Source organism: Phocoena phocoena, chromosome 10 (genome assembly GCF_963924675.1).
Source record: "Phocoena phocoena chromosome 10, mPhoPho1.1, whole genome shotgun sequence".
Classification (NCBI taxonomy): Eukaryota; Metazoa; Chordata; class Mammalia; order Artiodactyla; family Phocoenidae; genus Phocoena; species Phocoena phocoena.
Genome location: NC_089228.1, coordinates 10,415,672 through 10,439,945, shown reverse-complemented (window position 1 = coordinate 10,439,945; position 24,274 = coordinate 10,415,672).

Sequence of the window (24,274 nt, the reverse complement as noted above, 5' to 3'; positions counted from 1 at the left end):
TCCAGTCAGCAGAGTCGGTGCGGGCTGAGACCTCCTCTCCCTTCAGGACGCTGACAGGGCTGGGCAGAGCCTCACCCACTGGGAGCCGCGAAAAATAAAATAGGCTGCTGGACGGTCACAAAGCCTGAGAGACAACCGAGAGCCGGGGCAGGGCTGCAGGATAAAGTCCGTCTACACGAGGCCTCTCCTTCCAGACCAGCAAGGTGGCCGCTTCACTTAATGCACGGAAGCCGGCACCGAGAGTCGAGGAACGTGAAAAAACAGAGGAATATGTTCCGAGTGAAAGACCACATGGAAGGGGGGCTGGAGTCGGCATCTTTGTATTTCAGAAGCACTGGCAAAACACACTTCTGGGGAGAAGTATCAGAAAGGAAAAAAGTAACATTCCAGTGGCAAGTTACACAAAGATAGAAAAAAGGGGGATAGAAACTCCATTCTTACCAGCAGGAGGGTGAGCATCCTTAATCCTAGAACAGAGAGGAAGTTGAGCTTCAGAGAAGAGAATGATGCAGATGTGCAGAGACGTGCAGTGAGACTATAAAACCTTAGATCACCTCCTTGAGACTCCAGCTCCACCTGCTGTACTTCTCGCCACGTGTGTTTAAGTTTCCTCCGCAGACTTCAGATAAAATCACCTCTACCTTAAAGCCGCTGAAATGACTGTTCCCTTCAGCCACGTGACGACTGACCGAGATATTCACGAGAGAATTTGGTGAGTAGCTTTATTTGATCCCAATATTCCATGTGAAAGTTCACTCCCAGAATAAGGACTATAATTATGCTATATATTTTCTTGGTGTTTAGTGGAATATTATGTTTTCAGGTTTTGACTTCTGCCTTTTAGCATGTTTATAGGATCTTGGTTATTTTTGGACGCTGAGTGTTTAGTTACCTTATTACTGGCACGAGCCCCTCTCACATTTTATCTGGCGATTCACTATCTTCAATTCAGTCCATCAGATTTGGGAAAGCTGAATGCCCAGTTCTGAGGGAAAAGATCGTTGGGGATTTGCGCAGCGCTAACCAAGGGCATTTGTTGTGGGACACGCTGGTGACCTGAGTCAGCTCAATCCGCAAAAAAGAGTAAGAGTGTAGGGAATATTGGGATAAAAATGCTTACGCTCTGGCTGACAAAAGTAAATAAGCAGGGAGGTAGCCCTTGCTTTTTGCCCCACTCAAGGGAATAATCTATCTAAGAAAAGAATCATTCTAAAAGAAGGGAGAGAGAAAGAAATGTTGATTGAGCCCCTGTTACCAGACATGCCTGAAGCTGTATTTTTTCTTGGATTATTTAATGATTGGAGCTATTTTTTTTCTTTTTCTTTTCTATACCATTTAACTTGGAGGCATTTTCACATTATACTGCAGAGTGAGAAAAGAAAGACGTAGAGTAATGTATATATTATGATCCCATTATCATAACACAATCACTGCCAAGAAACCACCTCTCTCTCCCCTCTTTCTCTGTCTCTCTCTGTCTCTCTCCCCTCCCACCTTACCTATCCAAACATGGAAAGCACATCAAATTTTTAAACATTTGTTACTTAGGGGGGTGTGTTGCTGCAGGTGGAGTTAGAGAAAGACAGGAAAGGTGGGGATGGTCATGAGGTATCATCCTGTGATTATATCTGATTTATGCAAAACCATTGGTGATTGCATGTAGCTATGAATAGAGATAAATGATAGTATCATCAATGAAATGTTGATAGTGGTTGTCCCAGGGTCATGGGATTTTAACTGATTTTTATTTGTTTATACTTTAATATATTTTAGTATTTTTAACAATAAGAAGATACATTCAAAACAAATGTCAGCTCTACACAGAAAAATAAGCAATGTACTATTCAACATTTCCTAATCTTTAATTAACTATTAACACTTCAATTTAGTAATAGCCCTTTTGGCAACACAAGTTTAATAATGCTTTAAAATGATTCCTTGGAAAATGTGTTAATCAAACACTAGAGTCAACAAAGTTGAATGCATTTCTTTATAGACTATATACAGTATGAATATTTAATGTCAATTTCTAAGAGAGGGATTATTTAGCAGTTCCCAAATTTATTGGACCATAGAATATCCCAAAGGAGTGGTGTAATATAGAATGTATTGGGGGAAATACAGAGAAAACAATAAGAAAAGAAGAGATACTAAGCCATTAAAGTCATATATCCTGTAGTCATATCCAAAGATGAATTATTTGGTGTGTGATCTTGGGTTAGTCACTTGACTTCCTCATGCTTAATAGATCTTATAAACCTCCTTCCCGGGGTCACTGTGAGAGTTTACTGCAATTAATGGGATGTGATATTGAAAAAAGCCTGTGAATTTGTAGGTTATCTATATTATTTTCTTTTGGGATATATCTTCTCCAAACTCACAAAATAATGGAAACCATTTAAATGTATTTTGTATTATTTTTTACACCCGCCCCTACTGTGGCTACTACTACACACACACACACACACACATTCACACTTTTTCTGTTCTGTTTTGAAAGAACAACCATTGCACTTTTTATGTGGAACATAAAGCACAATTTACTCTTACTGAGACTGAAACAATTAAAATCCCTTAAAGAAGCAGTCAACTTTCTGAATTAGTGGGGAAAAGGAAAATGACAAGAACAGTTGTATTGTTTACGTCTAATTTGGTCATGCCAAAGAAAAATGTACTTAAACTAGTTTAGGCAAAAAGTGGGGGGGGAATTATTCTGACTCCGGGCTGCTCTACCAAACCAAGGCAAGATGTGCTGTTGTTCCCCTTGAGTGGCAAGAAATACAACTGGGCACCTTGGACACAAAGACCAGCATTCTATCCTATTCTGTACACGTCATTTTTTCTCTACTCTCATCCTTCTCTCTATGGAAAGCTTCCTTTGCTTTCCTATGCGCCACGTAGCTGAGGGTTGCTCTTAGTGTCTGAGTCTGCATTTCTTTAATTCAAGTGACCAAGAAAGACACTTAACTCTGTCAGCTCCAATTAGAAGTTCCCGAAGTAGTGATTTTAATTGGTGCAGTTTACGTCAGTGTCCACCCCTGATCCAACGAGACACAGGCGTGTGGCAGCAAAAAGGACATTTAGCTGCCACCTGTGCCCGCTATGTGTCTGGGTTGGTACAGAGCTCAGGGAAGTGTGTTTGTGTCCCATGCATCCACCCCAAAAGGCATCTTAACAACTTACATCAGTCCTCCCCATAACCTCTCCATCTCTTCTCCCCCTCATGTGGACTGGGGGCAACTTTGAGTCTCTCTGCACATTTCCAAACAGGCGAAGTCTTGCCAAGACGGGACCGGGGCTGCAACAGCAATCTGGATTCTCTCCTCCTAGTTCAGATTTGCCCAAATGTCTATAAATATGTTAACTGTCAATTTACTGTGGCAGTGGTACAGGAGAAACGGCTAGCTAATAAAAATGGAGAATAATCCACCATCCATTTTAGTCTGCTTTTGACTGTGTTTTACAACTATTATTTTGGCAAAAGTATTGGCAGCCTGTACTATTCAAATTAATGTGTATTTGCTATTGTATTTCAAACCAACCACTTTACCACAGACATTTGTAGTAAAAAATAGTTGTGATTTGTGACAAGGAATCTCTAATGTAAAATTTGAAAAAAAAATCATTGAAAATGTGCACTTCGTGAAATAAATATAATTTTATTGAATGCTTAATATATGCCAGGCATGGGACTTTACATGCAATATCATGTTTAACCTTTACAGTAATTTTACGAGGATAGTACCATTTTATTCCCATTTCACAGACAATAAAACTGAGGCTAAACTGTTCAGTAACTTACCCAAGAGGACCCATATAGTACTTGATGGATTGGAACCCAGATTGGTTTGGGTCTAGGTCTGAGCCCTTACTTGCATGCTATACTACCTTAAGAAGTAGAAAGTTTATTTTCAAATAATTGAGAGGCAATTGGGAGCTGACTACTATGAAGGATAGTGACCTGAGACTTTGCAAAATGGGAAAAAATCTCAGAACTCAAGTGAGACCTACTAGGACCTGTCACAAATTCATATGCTGCCCTTGGTCACTCTTTCACTGATCCAGCTTCTGCAAAGGCTAAGCTTTGGCCACCCTGCACTTATTAGCTAATATCTGCTCTTCAGAAAGTTGACAATCCATTTCCCTCATTGCTACCAAGTGGACCGGGAAAACAGATAAACTGTAATTTGCACAAAGAAGCTTCAATTGTAGATGATCCTAATTCGGAATCAAGTAATAGTGTGAAATAAAAACACATGAAGGAACAGTGCCCAACTTAATAGTTCTGTGACACACAGGAAAGATAACTGGGAAATAAAACCAGATTCACTGCATGAGGCTAAAGTCTAATGAGGTGAAGCTTTGAGATGTTGTGGCAACATTCCTAAGGAAGTATTAAATTCAGAATATTAGAATGTTGTGGGTTTTGGTTTTGTTTTTGTTTTTTGCGGTACGCGGGCCTCTCCCTGTTGTGGCCTCTCACGTTGCGGAGCAACAGGCTCCGGACGCCCAGGCTCAGCGGCCATGGCTCACGGGCCCAGCCGCTCCGTGGCATGTGGGATTTTCCCGGTCCAGGGCATGAACCTGTGTCCCCTGCATCGGCAGGCGGACTCTCAACCACTGCGCCACCGGGGAAGCCCTAGAATGTTGTGGTTTTTTTAGCGCTGTCTTAAAGCAGTCACTCTGAACATGAATCACTATAAGGACTTTGTTCCATATAAATAATTGGTGTGCTACTTTAGTTCACAGTGAATAATATAAAATGTTAATAAACCTTTTAAAACTTCAGATCTAGCAGTATATTCAAATAATTCTTTTTATAGCCTAAATCAGACATTGTTATTTGTATTTAACTCTAATTGACCTGCTACAATGCAGAAGTACAAACTCTGTTTAGATGGATATTCAATTTTATATTTAAATAACTTTTAATGCTCACCAGTTGGTTTTTTTTCCTTTGATGAAATTATCACAGTTTTAAATTCAAGGGACTTACAGTCATAAAGGAAATTAATAGAATACTTCTGTTTTTCCCCTAAAAATTATACTAATTTAGCCCCAATGTAGTTGAAGCTTTGCCTTTTAATGGAGCACATATTAGATTTTTTAAGAGTCGATATTGAAATGTGATGTGCTAAATAATGTATAAAATTGCCTCCTGATTATCTATGAGTAGATTATTTATTAAGTAGAACCTCCATTAATTTAGTACAGCAGATAGATTTTTCTTTCTTCTTCTTCCGTTTTTTGAGCTCAAGAAGGCACAGACTTGCAAAGTAACCAGGTACATTTTTACATTAAGTAAATGCCAATTCAAATATAAATTATCTTTATATTATCTTTTATTGGAACCATGATACCTAGAATTATCAACATTTGTATGTTCAAATGGCAGCCAACATTCTTCTATTTTTAAAAGCTTCTCTCTTGTCAGAAACTATTTAGATACAAGATTTTTGCCCAGATATAATTTCTCCCAAATTTACTATATTAACTAACTTGCCTTTTATATTTATTCTTAAAATAAGTGACTAGGATATCATATTGTTTGGACACACACTAAGTTCTAGTACGAATTCCAATGTGGGAGGAGGGTTCTTCCACACCACCAGGCAATTCTCAGATACCAGCAGGGACTAGTAGAGTATCTGAGAATTTAATTCAATTCTAACACTAGCTACTTGGAGATAGCATCAGATTCAACAGGTTAAGAGTTCAGTCCTATAGGACTGCCCCCTCCCCCAGCCACACGCGCACACACACACACACACACACACACACTTCAGATGACAGTGGGAAGCCTGGACTATTACTTGTCCTTCTGACCAACCCACTATTAATTGGAGGTTCCAGTGACCACCTTCATCTCAGGCTGCCGATTGCAAATTCCGGTTGTCACCTGTACTTCTGACTGACTGGCTGTAAATTAGAGGTTCCCATGACTTCCTCTCTGGTTTGATTAATTTGCTCGAGTGGCTTCCAGAACACAGAGATGTGTTTTACTTGCTGGATCACTGATTTATTATAGAGGATATAACTCAGGAACAGCCGGATGGGAGAGATGCCTAAGGCAAGGTATGGGGGTATAGTGCAGTTTCCATGCCCTCCACGAGAGCCGTTCTCCCAGCCCCTCTGCTTGTTCCCCAGTCCAGAAGCTCTCTGAACCCTGTCCTTTTGGGGTCGAGAAGCTTTAGGTCCTTCATAGAGGCTTTATTACATAGGTATGATTGATTAAATCATTGGCCATTGGTGATAGAGCTCAGTCTCCGGCCCCTCTCTCCTCCCTTGACATTCCAGATCAGAGAGAGAGTGGCACTAAAAGTTCCAACCCTCTAATCACATGATTGGCTCCACTGGCAACCAACCCCCATCCTTAGGTGAGTTCCAAAAGTAACCTAATTAACATAACAAACACTCCTTTGTTGCTTTCAGCACTTAGGAAATTTCAAGCATTTTAGGAGGTCTGTGCCAGAAACTGGGGCAAAGACCAACATGTATTTTGTTGGTGCTCACGGCAGGCTGCCCCACGATATACTGAAGTGGCACAGAGGGACACTGACTCTTCTTTCTGTCTTCCTAAAAGCAGGAACTAAATCTCCCATGTGAAAGATGCTCTCCAGGCATCTGGAGGTAGAAGGACACCCTTATTACCAGAGACAGGGAATTCAGGCCTACAAGCCAGTATCAACAAACCTTGTTACCGTACTAATTTACTATTCAGGCCCAAACCTTGCTTAAATTTCTCACTAATTAAGCACTCAAACTTCAGTTTCTTTGTCCTCTCAAATCCTTACACATTTATTGTTTCTTTGTATAAAAAGATATAAGAGCTGCCTGCTTTTGGTCACTCTCTGAGCATAATTTTATGATCACACAAAATTAAATTGGTTTTTCTCTTGTTAATCTGTCTTGTGTATATTAGTCTAGCCAGAAGAACACAAGAAGGGTAGAGGTGGACATTTTCTCCTTCCCAACAATTTATTATTATGTAACACAATATCACATATACACACATACACACATACACAAGTAAAATCCCTGGCCAAAGAAGTGTTAAACTTTTAAAACTCAGAATTCATTGAATAATTCAAAGCTATAATCTGAGCCTTAAGATTTATAGGCTTTACAGGAAATGTCATCCTACCCTTTCATAATATGCTTTTGACTTAACCATTTTTAAATGGGCAATTCCAAGTTAATTAGAAACTAGAAACTTATAGAATCTTGTGGTTAGTACCGAAGAGAGTACCTGAGGACTCCATTCCATGACTGAGAGCAAAACACATGTGCCTATAAAAGATGGCTTTAGGGCTTCCCTGGTGGCGCAGTGGCTGAGAGTCCACCTGCCGATGGAGGGGATACGGGTTCGTGCCCCGGTTCGGGAAGATCCCACGTGCCGCGGAGCGGCTGGGCCTGTGAGCCATGGCCGCTGAGCCTGCGCATCCGGAGCCTGGGCTCTGCAATGGGAGAGGCCACAGCAGTGAGAGGCCCGTGTATCGCAAAAAAAAAAAAAAAAAAAAAAGATGGCTTTATTTTGACAATGCATCCTGTGGAAAATCCAGAGTCATTCCTCAGTTGTAAATACAGGATTCTGTCACCAAGGCCATGGTGGTGGGCAGAGCATTGCTATCTCTTTTCACAGATGGTACTATCCTGCAAGCTGGGTGAAATACAGGGTGATTTCCGGTTTTTTTTTCAGGAGTCCTAAAAGCAAAGAATATTACCTTCTGCCCTTCTTTGTATACTGAGGTCTCCTCAGCCATGTCTGAATTCGGGAATTGCTAGTGTGTTTCACTATAAGTGAAGCCTTCTAAGACACTGGGAAAAGCGTTACCTAAGAAACTTCGTGCTTTCTCATTTGAAGAGTGAGACCCAGTCTGCATTTAATATCTGGAAAGTTTCTGTCTCTCGTTAATACATTACATTGTTGGTAACTGAACAATGAGTAACTTGGTTTCTTTGCTTAAGTCAGTTTAACAAATGCCTTCAGATAAATCTGTTTCCAGTACCTGCCTTCCCATCCCCCTCCCCACGTACATACCTTTTATGTATGAAATTATGTATTATTCCATACATAATTTCTTTACAATCTGTGATTCTTACTAAAGAACTGCTACCAAGTGCACAGATAGAACCTAGGTGAGAGAATCAGGAAAAAGAATGAGGCAGAGAATTAACAAATGAATCTACTAATAAAGTGAAGTTGGTCCTCAAGTTTCTTTTTGAATGTTAAGAATTTCCAATATAGGATTCAACAGCAAGGAAACTGGTGCATTTATTAAGTGAGAAGCTAATTGTGCATTATTCTCTTACTTCTGTAAGAAGACTCAGAAGCTGAAAAGGAACAAATCAATAATGCAATTAATAAGCACTGCTTTCTTTTGAGATTATAAACAGATGACTCTTACACTTTTGACATTTCCAGAAAGAGGAGTCTTCTGACTAAATCTTTGGTAATTTTGCATCAGACAAGACAGATTCCTTTTCCAAAGCTTGTTTTAGTACAGAAACAATAAGTCATTTTTACTTCCCTTCTCATTTCCCTAACCAGCAAGTATCTGTCTGTAGCTAAGAAACCGTCAATGACATGCATTTTTGCCTCTGTGATCCATAGACATTTTCTTCTGGATATTTACATAGAGGTTGTTCGAATTGAAGATGGAGGCCTTGGAAGATATAATAAAATCTATTATTATAGATAATACTAGTAAAACCATTTACTAAGAACTATTTGCCAGGCACTGTGTCAGCTGTGATTCTTGCAGTTGCAAGTAAGAGAAATGAAACAAGCATTTCGCAGGTCACATAACTGAAAAGCCATGGATAGAATTGGTATCAAACCACTGGACTAAGGGCTGAAATGATCTAACAAGGGATTGGGTCCATCTCAGGCTATGTTGGGGAAAGGAGAGTTGAGGGCTGGGATGACTGTGGCAGCTCAGCTTCACATCTTTGATTTGAACCTAATGACAAGTGCCACTTTCCTACAATTAGAGCAAAAGCTAGGGGTTGACTCTGATGGGCTGTTTCGCCTAGTTTTGATCATTTTGTTGGTCTCCGAGGCAAGTAGAGAATGTCGTAGAGTGAGAAGATTAGTTTATACCTAGTGGTCATGCTTCACCCCTGGAAGAAGTGGTTGAGACCTAACTGAAATTTATGAGCTAGGAATGAGGGACCAGTGATTCTCCAGGGAAAAATCTGGGGTTTAATAGCAGAAATAGGTTCAATAGATGCTGGATAATCCCAAATCAACAGATGTCTACTTTAATGCTTCACTAACACTAAATTTATTTAATCCTTACAAAAACCCTATGAAAGAGTTTGTATTATTTCCCCCATTTTACAGATAAGAGCTCACAAGTAAACAAGTTAAGGAATATGAGGTGTGTGGTAGAGCTGGGCTTTAAACTCAGGGCTATCTATCTGCAGAGCCTGGACCTGAAACTCTTCTCTATATGCATCACTGAAGGAATTGCACACTCTAAGTAGGATGGGAGCAGGAAAGCTGTGGCATCTTTAGAATATTTTTGGCAAGAATCTGAATCAGACTGCCGGAAGGCAGGGCCTGGAGACCTAGCGACATCAGAGCTAGATTTGGGGCATTGGTTTCAGTGTAGTTAAAATTTAAATTAAAAAAACCATTCATTTAATTAAAGCATGAGTGACTCCATGAAAAGCCTATATCCTTATGACAACAAAGCTATGGAGTCTGGAAACGTGGGTAACTCATAGTTATGCCTTGCACCCAGCAGACTAGAAATGGGCAAGTATGAAACTCAGAGTGTTTGCACACTCTCCTCCAGTGTCTAAGACTGTGGCATTCTAATGCACGTGTGAGGAATGTATGCCATGCAGGGTCAGAAGGAACTTTTGGTATTTTTTAGGGCCAATTAAAAATATTTTAAAAACTCTAAGTGAGGCCCGTGGTAGAGCACTCACTCAGTACCGTTCTAACGCTGACAGCTGAGAACCTAAACCACCCGCACACTCGGTCTGGACCCCAGGAACCAAAACTACACCCTGCTCTCTACACTGACATCACTTTGCTCTTTCTCTGTCTCCTTTAGCATGCTTTGTTTCCCATACTCTCCTTCTCACGCACATGGTTTGACTGTTCACTATAGGAACTTCCCAAAAGACCTATCAACTTTTCAAACGACAGTTTGTACCCCAAGATTCTTTCAATCCCTCAAGTCAAAATATTCACAATACTCACAATACTTGCTCTTTTCACTCTTCTTGGAATGTTGTATCATGTTTCTAATCAAGTCTCTGCACTGAAAGCCCCACCATAAATCAAACTTCCAATTCCCAATAAATTCTAACATTAACTTTCCTCTGAAAGACAATCAAAGCTTTGAAAGTTGGGGTTCTTCCGGCCGCCCTAAGCAATACATTCAGCTTTGTCTTATCAATAGGTTGTTTTGATTATATATGGGGAGCCAGTTTTTTTTTTTTTGACATAGTCTGTAACAGTGCTTGTCAGTGTAGGAGGGCCAGTGTTGTCTTCCAGAAGACATTTGGCAATGTCTGGAGATTGGCAGAGCGGGTAGGAGGGTGGTTGCTGCTGGCATCTAGTAGGTAGACAGAGGGATGCTGCTGAATGTCTTGCAATGCACAGAAAAGACCTCCACAGCAAAGAATTATCCTGCCCAAAATGTCAGTGGTGCCGAGGATGAAAAATCCTGGTCTATAATAATTCATGGCACGTCTGCCCAGTTTAGATGAGTCAGTTGTATTTTAGGCTACTTCTGTGAATATACATGCTGTCCCAAGTGCTAATGTGATGGTAAGCTGTAGGTGACTCATTCCAAATATCTAGTATATTTGACTTCTGTCCTCAGAGGGGCTTGGTTGAGTCATCAGAAGTTTTGAAGTTGAGGAGACCTCTAGGTGGTACCCTTCAAGGTTCAAACTACTGGAAATGCCAAGTAGTGGGAAAAATACACATGTTAGCAGAACACCTGGATTGTAGCCTTTGATCTGCTACCCATGAGGGAAGAGTCATTTTGGTGCCCTAGTTTGTATCTGTAAAAATGAGGACTTTGGTATCAGTGGTTTTCAGAACCCCAAATAGCTCCAGTACCTTAAAATACTATGAGTCCATGTTCTGACACTGTCCAGGGCTCATGAAGAAGTACTTGTGGTCTTTCCCATGGGGGCCCAAGCACACTACAGGACTCTGCTGAGAATCGGTAACTGAAAGAAGATCCTGGAGTCTGGCCCTGTTTTTGTAAGTGTCCCTGAGCTTTTGTAGCATGGGTATGTATTCTAGGTCAGGCTTCCAGCCCTGAAATTATAAAGGCCCCTTTATAGTCATCTGAACAACCATTAAAAAAAAAGAAGGCTCAATTCCCCAACCCCAAACCCACTCCCACCCCAACATATGTCAAGGAACCAATCTCCTTGATTGAGACCAACCTAGCATGGCAAATACAAGAACACATATTTTGCCATTTCTTCTTCACTTAGTTTCTCATTTCCTCCCCCAGGGAGAACTAGCCCCTCTCTATGATCTCAGTGTTTTTTAACACATTTTGTTACAGTTCTAATTAGTTTCCTCCTTGGTTGTGTGGTAGGTAACAAAAAATACTGAAGAACTTAAATCACTCTTTTGCAAGCTGACTGAAGCTGTTTTAATTCTCACCAGGAGGTGAATATTTCATACGGAAAGGGAAAGCTATTTTGGGGGGAAAACACTTTAATAGACTTTTGATTTTGCTAAAGCTGATCCCATAGGCTGTTCTAGAAACAAGTAGAGACAATGAGAAGCTAAACTGTTCTACAGGGTCAACTAAAGTGCTGTCCTCCCTGGATGAGGACATGGTTATGATAGTAGTTGACTTTGGGTTCCTACTGAGCAGAGCGAAAATGAGACTTGGAGAAGATGGGAGAGAAAATTCATTGATTTAAATGGAAATAGCTACAGAAAAATGAATGCCATTTGGGAGAGCAGAGGTATGTCTGAAAAGATGCAGCGAAGGAGCGAACAGGCAGAGGACTTCTGAAAAAATAGTTATGCCTAATGGACTAAACATAGGAACACTTGTAGCAGATATGGGGTGTTCAGTCTTCCTTTCTTGTTTTATAATTTTGTCCTTCAATAAATTTTGGTCTCCCCTATGACCTAATGGCAACTGAGTGTTAGTGGTGCTTGAAGAATTAAAGGAAAAGCTTTGTCCAAAATGAATCAAGTAAAAAAAAAAAAAAAAAAGGCATGTGGTGACAATTTATCAGATGGCCAGAGTGATGAGAGAAAAAGTTGGATATAGGGACTTCCCTGGTGGTACAGTGGTTAAACATCTGCCTGCCAATGCAGGGGACATGGGTCTGATCCCTGGTCCAGGAAGATCCCACATGCCACGGAGCAACTAAGCCCGTGCGCCACAACTACTGAGCCTGCAGTCTAGAGCTCGCGAGCCACAACTACTGAGCCCCTGCATGCCACAACTATTGAAGCCCATGTACCTAGAGCTTGTGCTCTGCAACAAAGACAAGCCACTGCTATGAGAAACCCATGCACCACAACGAAGAGTATCCCCCGCTCGCTGCAACTAGAGAAAGCCTGCACGCAGCAACAAAGACCCAACGCAGCCAAAAATTGAAGGAAGGGAGGAAGGGAGGAAGGGAAGGAAGGAAAGGAAGGAAAGGAAGGAAGGAAGGAATAGTCACATGGAAGCAAATCATGGTCAGTTGGAAATTAAAGAAAAGATGGAGCCCAGAATGCTGGGACACTTAGTGTGATCGGTTTCACCTCCTTTCTGCTTTCGTATGGGACTCAAAACATGGTTTATGCTCAATAATCATCTGTTAACTTGAGAGAGAAAGAGAGAGAGAGAGAGAGGGAAACATATGAATGCAAAAAACATCAATACTGAATTTCCAGGATCATCTCCAGTGATTAAAACATTGTCTATAACATGCAGCTATTTCTCCACGTTAATTGGCCATCTATATAATTGATTGTTTTCAGGAAATCAATCATAATAAGGAAATAGGCATGTATGTATAGCTATTGACATTTACTTAGCAGATTTTCAGAGCTAAGAATGGAAGGAGAAAGGACAGACTGGAAATAATGCAAAAGACAGAGAATAAAGAAAAAACAAGGAAATTACAATGTGGGTTAATTTCTTGGACATATGCTGGACCAATAGAAAAGGCAAAATGTTCTCAACCATATAAAATTGCTCCCTAGGGGTGAGTGAGTCAAGTGAATGTCATCTTTAAGAACAAAAAGACAAAATAAGAACAACACAGTAAGAAAGAAAGAAGAATATATGCCTACCTGAAATTGGCTGATTAGTTGCATCATGGACTGGATATACTGGAAAATTATCAATATTCTATTTTGCTAGTCTAGCAAAACCCTAGAGAGATCAATCCAAGCTAATTCACATCAGGTGGGTTGTTAACCAGCAGCAAATTACTAATTACCTGACAAAATTAAGATATCTGTATTTCATTTTCCTGAAACTTTAGAATTTAAATGCTTGTAGATATTCCCTACTTGAACTTCATAAGGGAAGGGTCCATGTCTTAGGTAGCCTCATTGTCTAGGCCAGGGGTAAGCAAACTACAGCCTACCAACCAATTCTGGCTAGACACCCATTTTTCTAAATAAAGTTTTACTGGAACACAGCCATGCCCATTTATTTACTTTAATGGCTACTTTTGCACTACAAAGGCAGAATTGGCTAGTTGTGACAGAGACCCTATAGCCCAACAAATCTAAAATATTTATTATCTGACCCTTCACAAGAAATGTTTTCTAACCCCTGATTAGATTCTTGGTATTCAGAGTATGCTCATTGACCAGTAGTATCAGTATTGCCACGGACCTTGTTGGAAACGTAGCATCTCAGGCTCTAACTCAGACCTATTATATCAATATCCTTATTTAAAAAAAAACAAAACCCAGGTGATTCACGTGATGTTTGACAAGCTGTGATCTGGAATTAAGGCTGGGTCTTAGTACAATAAGTAATTGTTCAGTGAGTGAATAACCAGATCAATATGCAACCATTGAACTCAATCAGAAGATGTTTGTTTACTATGTATGATGTACCTGACCCTCAGCTAAGTCTGGAAAGTAACCAGAGAAATGGTTCTTGTCCTTAAGGCATATAAAATTTATTTAGGACTAAAAAAGTAGCAGATTTGAAATAATTAGAGAATATTACAGCAGAGCACCTATGATGATATGATGGTTGTATGTTGCAAATGGTAAGTGATGAAGCAGAAATCATATTGGAATCTCAAAGAAGTAGAAAAATGCATCAGATATGAATGGCTTTGGACTGATTAGGATGGAGCCTCAGATGTGGTTCATAAATACAAAACTATGGAATGAGGTGTCCTTTAGTTTATCCAAGGGCTTTTTGAATTACAAAGAAGAAATGGAATATGCTCAGACAAATGGTTCTAAGGCTCTTAGTGAAGTGGATAAATGCATGAACACATACAATTTTATGGCAAGTAAATTAGACTGTAAATCAAGAAACAAAAGATAGAACTGAACATTTCAGCAGTTAGAATGTGACAAGAAATACCTGAACAGTTTCCAGTGAGATAATTGATGATGGCATGGTGAATTAAATATGTACAGTAGAATCAGCCATGGCAAACCTCACCTTTTTTCCACGTTAAATGCTAATTTCTGAAGAATAAGGCAATTACAAAGTCACAATCCTGCTGCCTTTTGTTTTTGCTATTGAGCTGTTTGTAAGCGTTTAATTCAGTGGTTTGGTGTCAGGTTCTTTCCTTTCAGAGTAAATAGCATTTCTCAGAAAACTCAGATGCGTCTTAATTCTCTGAAGACAATCCTCTACTTGATGCAGTTAATAATATTCAGGGAAAACACAACACCCAATCTTTAGATAAAGAGGCCCCCATCAATCTATTTGTTTTGCATTTGCTTAAGTAAGGTACAGAGAGACTACAGTTTTCCCTTTAGAATCTCAAAAGGTCACTGATCAGTGTGGCCTCTAATTGGCTTTCTAAATTCAGGAAAAAAATAATCTTTTTTGTTGCTCTTACAGTCACAGTGGTGGAAAGAGTCATGGAGTATAGGTGGTGAGACAAAGTCGATTTTTAATTACTCCTGTGGACTTGATAGCTCCTGAGTGTGTGACTCATACTTCCATGTCCTGAAATGTAAAATTCCAAGATTCTCAGCGTTCCTATACTGTCCCTATACTCTAGTTTTATCTGCTGCAAAGACAAAATAGGGCTGAGCCAAGTGAGTACATTGGTTTGTAAATGAGGAGTGGGTTTTCACATTGTGAATGCTAAAGTCGGGGCAGGGGTGTCACTGTGTCATCATGTTTCAGCTTCACCTCCATTCCTAAGCCTTGCTCCAAGTGTGTGTGTATCTGTCTGGAGGTCGCGGGTTGAATATTGTCACCTGAGATTCCCACTTCATTTTTATGGCTCCAGCTTTCCACTCAGAAGTTGTGGCCCTAATTTGAATACTAGTATTAGAAATTAGAATCTTGAATACAGTAGGGAATACAAGAGATCTTTTTTTGTGCTGCTCACATCTGTGGTTCTTGCCCCCTTTCTTTGAACTCAAGAGAATAAATGGATTGATTGGATCACAGGCATCATATTTATCAAAACGTAGGGAGTTTCCGGTCCAACAGAAAATAGGGTCTGAGTGTTTTGGGTGCTGACCCAGAGTTTGATAGTGTAGTGTCATGGGGAGAACACTAGGTGGATCTGAACCCTTGAGTTCTGATCCTGGTGACAGTAAAATGCCATCATTTCTCACATGAGCCAGCTTTGCCTTTGGGTATTGATTTTCTTATCTGTGAAATTAAGAGAATAGATAAAATGCAGAGGTCCCAAACTGACTCATCATCAGAATCACCAATGAGAGATAAAGATGCAAATCCCTTGACATCATACCTCTCTCCCAGGATCTCACCCCAAGAAATTGATTTGCTAGTTTTAGGTAGGGCCCAGAAATTTGTATTTTTAAATGTTCCCAGAGTGTTCTCATTTGCAGAAGGGTTTTGGAACCCCTGGATTAGACGATTTCAGTGGTTTCTTTTATTGATAAAATATCTGTCATGATTTGAGTTTAGTGAGCTAAGCAGGTCTAATGAGTGTGGTTTGTTTATTTCTATGCCCATGTTATGTTGAGTTCTATTCCTTACCTTTTTTCCCTACATAAATATTTCTTAGGTAACTCAGCTTCTCAATATTCAATATTATTTCTTTAATTTAGACATTGTCTGACTTTATTATCACTGAAGAAATTAAAGTATGAATGTAACGTGGTAGCTATAATTTCTGGATTTCAGAGTAGCTAGTGACTTATGTTTTCTATCCAATTATGCATTCTTTCATTCATTTAAAAATGTTTATTTTGTGGTTGTTATGTGCCAGGCATTGTTGTAGGCACTTGGGCTATAGCTGTTAAGCAAATAGACCAAAATTTCTGCCTTTATTGAGCTTATATTCTATTGAATTTATCTTCCCCACTTAGAGAGTCTATGCACACTTTATAGACGCTGGCCTTCTACCACTAAATACCCCTGGACCGTCTCCTGCTTACTTGTTTTTATCATGACTTGATTTTGGTTTCCCTTAATTTCTATTCTCCCTGTTTTCTAGTGATTTCATTTTTCTGTGACTGATATTGACCTCTCTCTCCATCTTTCCCAGGCTGAACTTGCTTTTTGAGCTTTTTCTTAGGCTTCTGCTCCAGGGAGCTCTAGTTTGCTTAAGTCTGTATCTTCTTAGTGAAGCAACTAGTCACATTTTCAAATGTTAAGAGATTTATTAGATAATAAGCTGTGTAAGTCAATTCTGTTTATAGTTACAGGTAAAAGAAAACCCAACTTAAACTGACTTAAACACAAGAGAACTTATTGGCTCAGATAACTCTGAAGTTCAAAGGTTATTTGGCTTCAGTTACAGCTTGATCTGTGTGACTAGAGAATGCAGTTAGGAATCTGCCTCTGCATCTCTTGTTTTTCTTAGCGTGAGCATTGATCTCAAAAAGACTCTCCCAATGTGGTGGTGTATTGAGGGTCCCCCGAGACCACTCCCAGTTTCAGTGATTTGCTATGAGGACTCACAGGTCTCAGCATACAGTGGTCCTCATGGCTATGATTGTTTTTTTTTGTTTTTTACAGTAAAAGAATACAAAGCAAAATCAGCAAAGGGAAAAACTTCATGGGGCAAATTATTGAGGAAATCAGATCCAGTGTTTCCAAGAGTCCTTTCCCAGTGGAGTCACTCACACAGGATACCCTTAGTTCCCCCAGCAATAAGTCATGGTAGCACATGTGAAATGTTGTCTGGCAGGGAGGCTCATTAGAGACTCATGTCTAAGTTTCTGTTAGGAGCTGGTAGGCACCATGTAGATACCCTCTGCCTAACATATACCACAATTTCAGACTCTCAAAGGAAAGTGGGTATTGAGCATAAACCACGTTGTTCTTTACAAGCCGTTGAGGCACCAGGAGCCGCTCTTATCCGTTAAGGCAGTGGGAACCCTGTGAAATCCGAGTTCCCAGATGTTCTCTAAATATGAAGGGCCAACGTTGCAAGGAGGCCTTTCAAAGCATCTGCAGTCTCAGGCCCGACACGTGAATGCTTTCCTGCACTGGATGTAACAGCGGATACCAGAGGCTCTAGACATAGAGTCTCCAAGCCTGGCAACTCCTCCAAAAAGATGCATCCTGCTTCTAACAAACCTACAGAAGTCTCTGTGTCAGCAGAGACTTTCTAGATGTTGCCCAAATCCAATTCCTTTCCTCCCTGGGAAGGAAGGAAGTCTACACTTGCTGGTCCCTCTCTCAGTAGGCCGTGAGATAGTGTTCTAGTCAATAGAATGTGAGCAGAGGTGAAGTGTGTTACTTCCAGGCCAGCCTATAAAGTCCCTCCACATGCAATTCTACGTACTCCTTCCCTTCTTAATGCCAGGTTGAGGCCCCCATAATGATGACTTTGGATACCAAGTGTTAAAGATGGTGGAGCCAGAACACAGACACAGCCTGAGTCCCTGAATCACTCAGGGACTCAGGAAGAACCACCCAACAATCAGGAATACTCATTTTGGTCATGATTTGTACAAGAAATCAACTTTAGTTTATATATATCATTTATAATTTTGGGTTAGTCTGTAATAGCAGTGAGCGTTACCTTATCTAATACGTTTGGGAATCCATATTAATGGACTGGTTTGGATAACACACTGATCTTGAAACAGTTACCATTTCTTGTATGTGTGTTTATGTTGGGGGTGTTTCTCTCATCAGCCAGGCTTAGGTCACGTGCTCATCCCTGAAGAAGGCTCAGTCCTTCTCATAGCATCTGAAATAAATAGGAGTGAGAGGGGAGATTATTTTTCCAAAAGACCATTGGATTGTGTTAGGAAAAAAATGATTGAAGTTAGACTGAACAGCAAGCATTAAACATATCCTTTATATATTCTCTAAGTCCACTGAAATCTACGCTTTGTTTTACCTTGCAGCCCTTAGCAGTGACAGCCTTCAGTAAATCGGTTGAATGCATGAGTGCATAGATAGAAAGAAACCAGAAAATCAGCTCAAAATCCTTGCCTTTTCCTCAAGTGCAGTGTTATTTAAGTGGATTTGAATTTTCTCCACACTGTCTCTCCCTTTGTCCCTGTTCAAGCATAACCTAAACTGCACTTAAAACCAAACGGATTTAATGCGTCAACACCAGTCCCTTTGCGATCTGCTTACTTTCAGGCTGTGTCTGTAGAATATTCAGACCTCAGGTATCCTTGAAACTAAGAAATGAAGACACAAGCATAGCAAACACCTGTAATAGCAAATGATTTATAGTGACACACCCGATGGTGGTATATAGAACAATTGACACAAATATGTGTTCTGGCAATTTCTAGTTCAACTTATAAAAATTATTATCATTAATGTAATACAAAAAAGAAAACTACAGTCATTCATAAACTCATTTCTAGAGGTAAGTAATATGAACATCTTCGTCCATTTCCTTCTAGTCTTTAATCGTGTGTGTGTGTGTGTGTGTGTGTGTGTGTGTGACTATCTCCTGTTATCTTCCACCACATCTGGGAGTTAACGCAGGCACAATTTATTACCAGAAAGATCTTGATCTCCCTAGGAGCTGGCAGCTACCTATCCTAGAGCCCAAAGTATGGTACAAAAATATTTCTTTCTTCCTTTTTGGAATTTTTTCTACTGATATTGAATTCCTTTAATTAGGTACTCAGGAATCCTGTCTCAGTTGACCTCCCTTTTCTACTTCTCCATCTTTGTCCTCTCGCTCCATCCAGTCTCAGGGTTCCAGAGCCTCCTCATCCTTCCTGCATATCTTGTGTTCATGGAACCTGTTCCTGAAATGTTTCCTCTAAACTAGGAGGGCAACGATAGACACCTACAGTTTTCAGAATGTAGCATAAGGTAAACACATCAGATAAAAATTGGACGTATAAGTTTATTTTGAGTATATATAAAGTATATGGAATAGTGCCTGGCACATTGTAAGCACTTTGTATTATTATGATTGTTGCTGTTACTGTTGATTTCCTTTTATAACAGCTTCCTGTTGATTGCCTTTCCTCCTTACTGTTGATTTCCTTTAATCTCAATTTGAATGCATTATTGTTACAATTTGAATGCATTATTATCTCTGTCCTCATCTATGATTGACAATGATGAGATAGGAAGTAAAGGGGGAAGAAACTTTCTTTTCATGTGTTTATATTTTTACACATTTGAGTTCACACTGAATATAAAAATGTACTCTATGAATTTTTATATTTTTTCATGAGCATTTTCTCATGTCATTAAAATATCTCCATGTGAAGTGACAGAACTCAGCTTTAGCTATTTAGATAGGACTCTGACATCTTGTCATCTTGAGGGTCGGAGATTGTCTGTTTCAAGCAGTAAGGACTCATTCAGGAATTACTACTTACCTCAGCCTTAATTGAAAACCCAAAGCACTTGCTCAATTAATTCATTAGTGCATTTATTCATTCAACTAATATTTATTGAGCATGTACTATGTACTGGGTACCAGGGGTAACTACTGAGGATACCAAAGAGAGCAATTGAAATATGGCTTCTGCTTTCATGAATCTTATATTCTGAAGAAGGAGTGATTCTTCAAGTAATTATATAAATATAGTGGTATAGTATGCAGTGAGGGAAAAGCAGAGTAATAAGAGATAATATTTTGAGGGCCTTATCTAGTCTTGGAGGTGGCATAGTGGGAGTGGACGATAAGGAGGAGAACTTTAGGGAAGTGTCTCTAGGAAGAGACATTTGAACTGAGAATTAAACAATAAACAGGAATTAATAAGCAAAGGGGACAAGGAGAAGATTTCACATAGATGGAAGAGCATTTGCAAGGGCCCTGGGGTGTGAAAGAGAAAATCTGTTTGAAAAACTGAAAAAAGGACAGGGTAGTTGGAATTTAGAGAGCAAGCACAGAGATGGAAGTGAGTATGGGGGGTGGGGGGGTGCGTGGGGAGGAAAAACCCTTTTAGTCTTCGAAGGGATTGTGCACTCTATTCTCAAAGCTGTAGAACTGTTTGAATAGTTAGACCCAGAGAGTTCAACTGTGCAAGACACTCTCAGAATTAAGAGAAAACTATTTTCTTTGAGATTGTATAGGTCATATTAGGCAACAAAGGGTTATTTCCAGTATTTAAAAAAATTCTGCAAGAAACCATGAGCATATCCATGAAATGGCCACACAAAACTGCAATTATGAAACAAAATGCTGAGGGAATAGTTGGTAATTTGTATGGATCAGAAGTTTGATTGACCTCTTAATTATGCCTTTAACAGATCTAAGGAAACAAAATAAATGTTGCTCAATAGGTCTTGCTAGGCAAAAGCTTGAAATATATGGAGTCATTTGTGAGAACAGAAGAGCATAATTAAATGGGAACAAAGTTCCTGCCAGTGTATAGTGGGAATCCAATTGGAGAAGGATGATAAGAGATATAAGGGATTGGAATTTTTTAAGTGTTGAAAGGGAGGTCAACTGGTAGTAAGTAAAAGAATGAGAACTATGTATAGCCTCCAGAAATTCCACAGTGCCCTGGGATTTCAGGATTTTACATATGGCTGATCACACAGTTCTTTAGAAAAGAATGCCTTCCGGCCAAATGAATTCAGAGAAAGCTCAAGGGAGGTACTTGGTGTGGTCTATTACAATGAATAGGTTAACAGGGAGCAACTCCTCATTTAAATGATTTCTGATAGATGAAAAGTCCATGCCATCATCCAGACATATACACTATCTGATTAAGAACACCTGGGTATTTGGAAACATCTGGTGACAGCATGTTTTACTATTTTTCTGGATATGTGATTTATATCCATAAACACCTGTATTGCTTAGATCTGTTTCCTTTGTAATAGGACATTCCTGGAAGGATATGATTTCCTAGTTCACTTTGTAGATACCACCAGATTCCTAAATCTTGGAAGCAGTGGTTCTCATGTGAAGTTATCAGTATAATCTAGAGGGAGTTTTACTGAGCCCCTTGCTGGCTCCACTTCCAGAAATTCTGATTTATTTGATTGAGGTAAGGGCCAAGTATTTACATTTTTAACAAGTTCTTAGGTGATGCTACTGGTCTGAGGACCACAACTGGAATACAACTGCCCTAGAAAACCCTTTACATTTGTAATCAGCCAGGGGAAAATGTAAGATCCAGGCAGAAGTTAGGGGATAAGTAGATAAAATCAGAGGGTATCCATCAGATGTTCTTGTTAGCCTTAATTCTAAGAGTCAGGGAAGTTATTCAGTACAGAAGTGATTCACATCCTAGTGCAAATTCTCCATTCAGACATCTTAAGATTTACTTTAGCAACCATATATGCTCTAAAAGTGCTGTATGTTAAAAATGGAGATGAGCTGAAGTGAATTTTATTTTTAAAATTCATGGAACATCACAGAGGTGTTACAAACCAAAGTCTGGGAATCACTGTGGAGGTGGTGACTCAACTTCCTATTAAGGGAAATAAAATGCAAAACATTTGTCACAAGTGTCCAGATTTGTATGTTTTCTTTTGAGTCGCAAAGCAAGTGTTTTTATTTAGAAGCATTTGGATGACTTTTGTTCTGAGGCATAGGACAGACAGCCCAGACAACACACACTTATAGTTTATTCCTTAACTTGACATATAAGATGTCTAAGTAAAGATGTATGAAGATAGAACTGAAATAAATTATGTGTCCAAAAGCAGTATTGATTTTTTTCCTCTGAAAAGCTCTGTGCCAACGTTAGTTTAGACAAAAGAGCAAATAAGGGAGACTAGGAAAATACGGTGGCTTTGGAACTATAAATATACATCACTCTGTCTTTTGCTGTAGATCCCAGAGTATTCTTGTTTTGTTTCATTTTTCTTAAATAAGTTATACTTTCACTATTAATTAACTTTACAAGCATGAGTAAATCTGGGGTTCAGTTTTCATTTGTACAATGTTGAAATTGAAGTGGATTGATTTTTAAGTTTCGCTTTATTCTTATTTTTCCTTTTAAAAATATTTGATTAAAGGTAACTCCATAGTGTCCCATTGCTCTGATCAAACTTTGTAAAGAAAATTTAAACATTATTCTTAGCCTCAGAGAATTTACAACTTAGCCTGATAATACAACTTAGCCTATTCTTTCTGAATGTATTTTCTGTAAATGATCAAGTCAAAATTGTGTCCTTTATATGAATGCAGATAAGCGGTATGCTAACAAATGCATGACAACTGGCAGTGTTTAATAAAGAGGTGATAAAAGCAAAGGAGAACAGATTTGTAGCAATTGTTGATTTCCATGCCATATATACTCCTTCTGTGGTCAATTTCAAGCCTCCAATGTGACATCCCTGCCCATAGAGAGGTGTGCAGTAGAACATAACTGTATAGGATCTACACCATTAGAAATAAGTAAATTCAAGAGCATAAGTTATTTAAAAATATAGTAAAATAGGGCTTCCCTGGTGGCGCAGTGGTTGAGAGTCTGCCTGCCGATGTAGGGGACACGGGTTCGTGCCCCGGTCTGCGAAAATCCCACATGCCGCGGGGTGGCTGGGCCCGTGAGCCATGGCCTCGGAGCCTGCGCGTCTGAAGCCTGTGCTCCGCAACGGGAGAGGCCACAACAGTGAGAGGGACGCGTACCACAAAAAAAAAAAAAAAAATATATATATATATATATATATATAGTAAAATAATTAGGAAATGATGAGTTTTGAGTGTTACTTTTATTTTTAGTATAATTTATCTAATTGTAAATTTATACAGTTTAATTTTTGATAATGGAGTTTTAAAAAACTGGCTTGCAAAATTCCTGAAACTTTGATTGTTGGCTCTCATGAGATTGTATGAGTTGTCTCCAGTACACCACTGGTCTTCTGTCCTCCAAGCAGATGCCAAGACAAGATGAAAGGTGCAAGGAATTTATTGGGAGATATGCCAGTAAATACTGAGGGAGCCAGGTAAGGCTGGGAGAATCGTGAGACCATGATACAGATTTGACCCTGAGGGAAAGAGGGAGAGACTGGAGGTTGCCGGGAAGTTTCCATCTAATAGTTCAGAAAGGCCATCAGCGAATCTTTGACCCAAAGTCAGCTGTTAGAGTTCTTCCTGTTTCCAGGAACAGGACTAGCTTGGTATTCCTGCCGTGCTTGGGCACTGCCTGTGAGCAGCCGGCAGGAAGCATGGACTCAGGAAAATGCTAGAAAGGGTTTCAGAGGAAGCTGAAAGCTGAGACTCTTGGTCAATTTAGCTTCCTGTTCTTGGAGATCTGCTAGGCACAATCCTATGTGTGTTATACCCCCAATACTTGTGTGTGCCTTATGTCTTCCTCACCTGTTCCATCATCATAAGTCTCTTTTTAATACCTTGTATGGCTCTCCTCAAATTATTGAGTGGTTCCCAATTACTGTCAATAATCCTCAAACTTTCCAACACAACGGAGACCCCACAATGGCCAGTGCTTTCCTTCCTATCGTCAACTCTCTACACCCTCTGTGCTCTGACTTCATCAGACTTCTCATTCTCCATTGTACCACTTCCACCTTGTCCATCCATCTACCCCTTCATCCAAAGAATATTTTTTCAGCATCATGTATGTGCTAAAACCTTTCTAGTCGTGAACAGCTTAGAGTCTCATGGAAGATAGAAGTAAGAAAGCAGATAAACTTGAGAAAGGTGGAAACATTGTTAGCCAGCATGGTTAGGATGAATACTTAGTCATTTAAGTAAATTTTGATTAAAAGGTGAATTAATAAAAATTTTAATT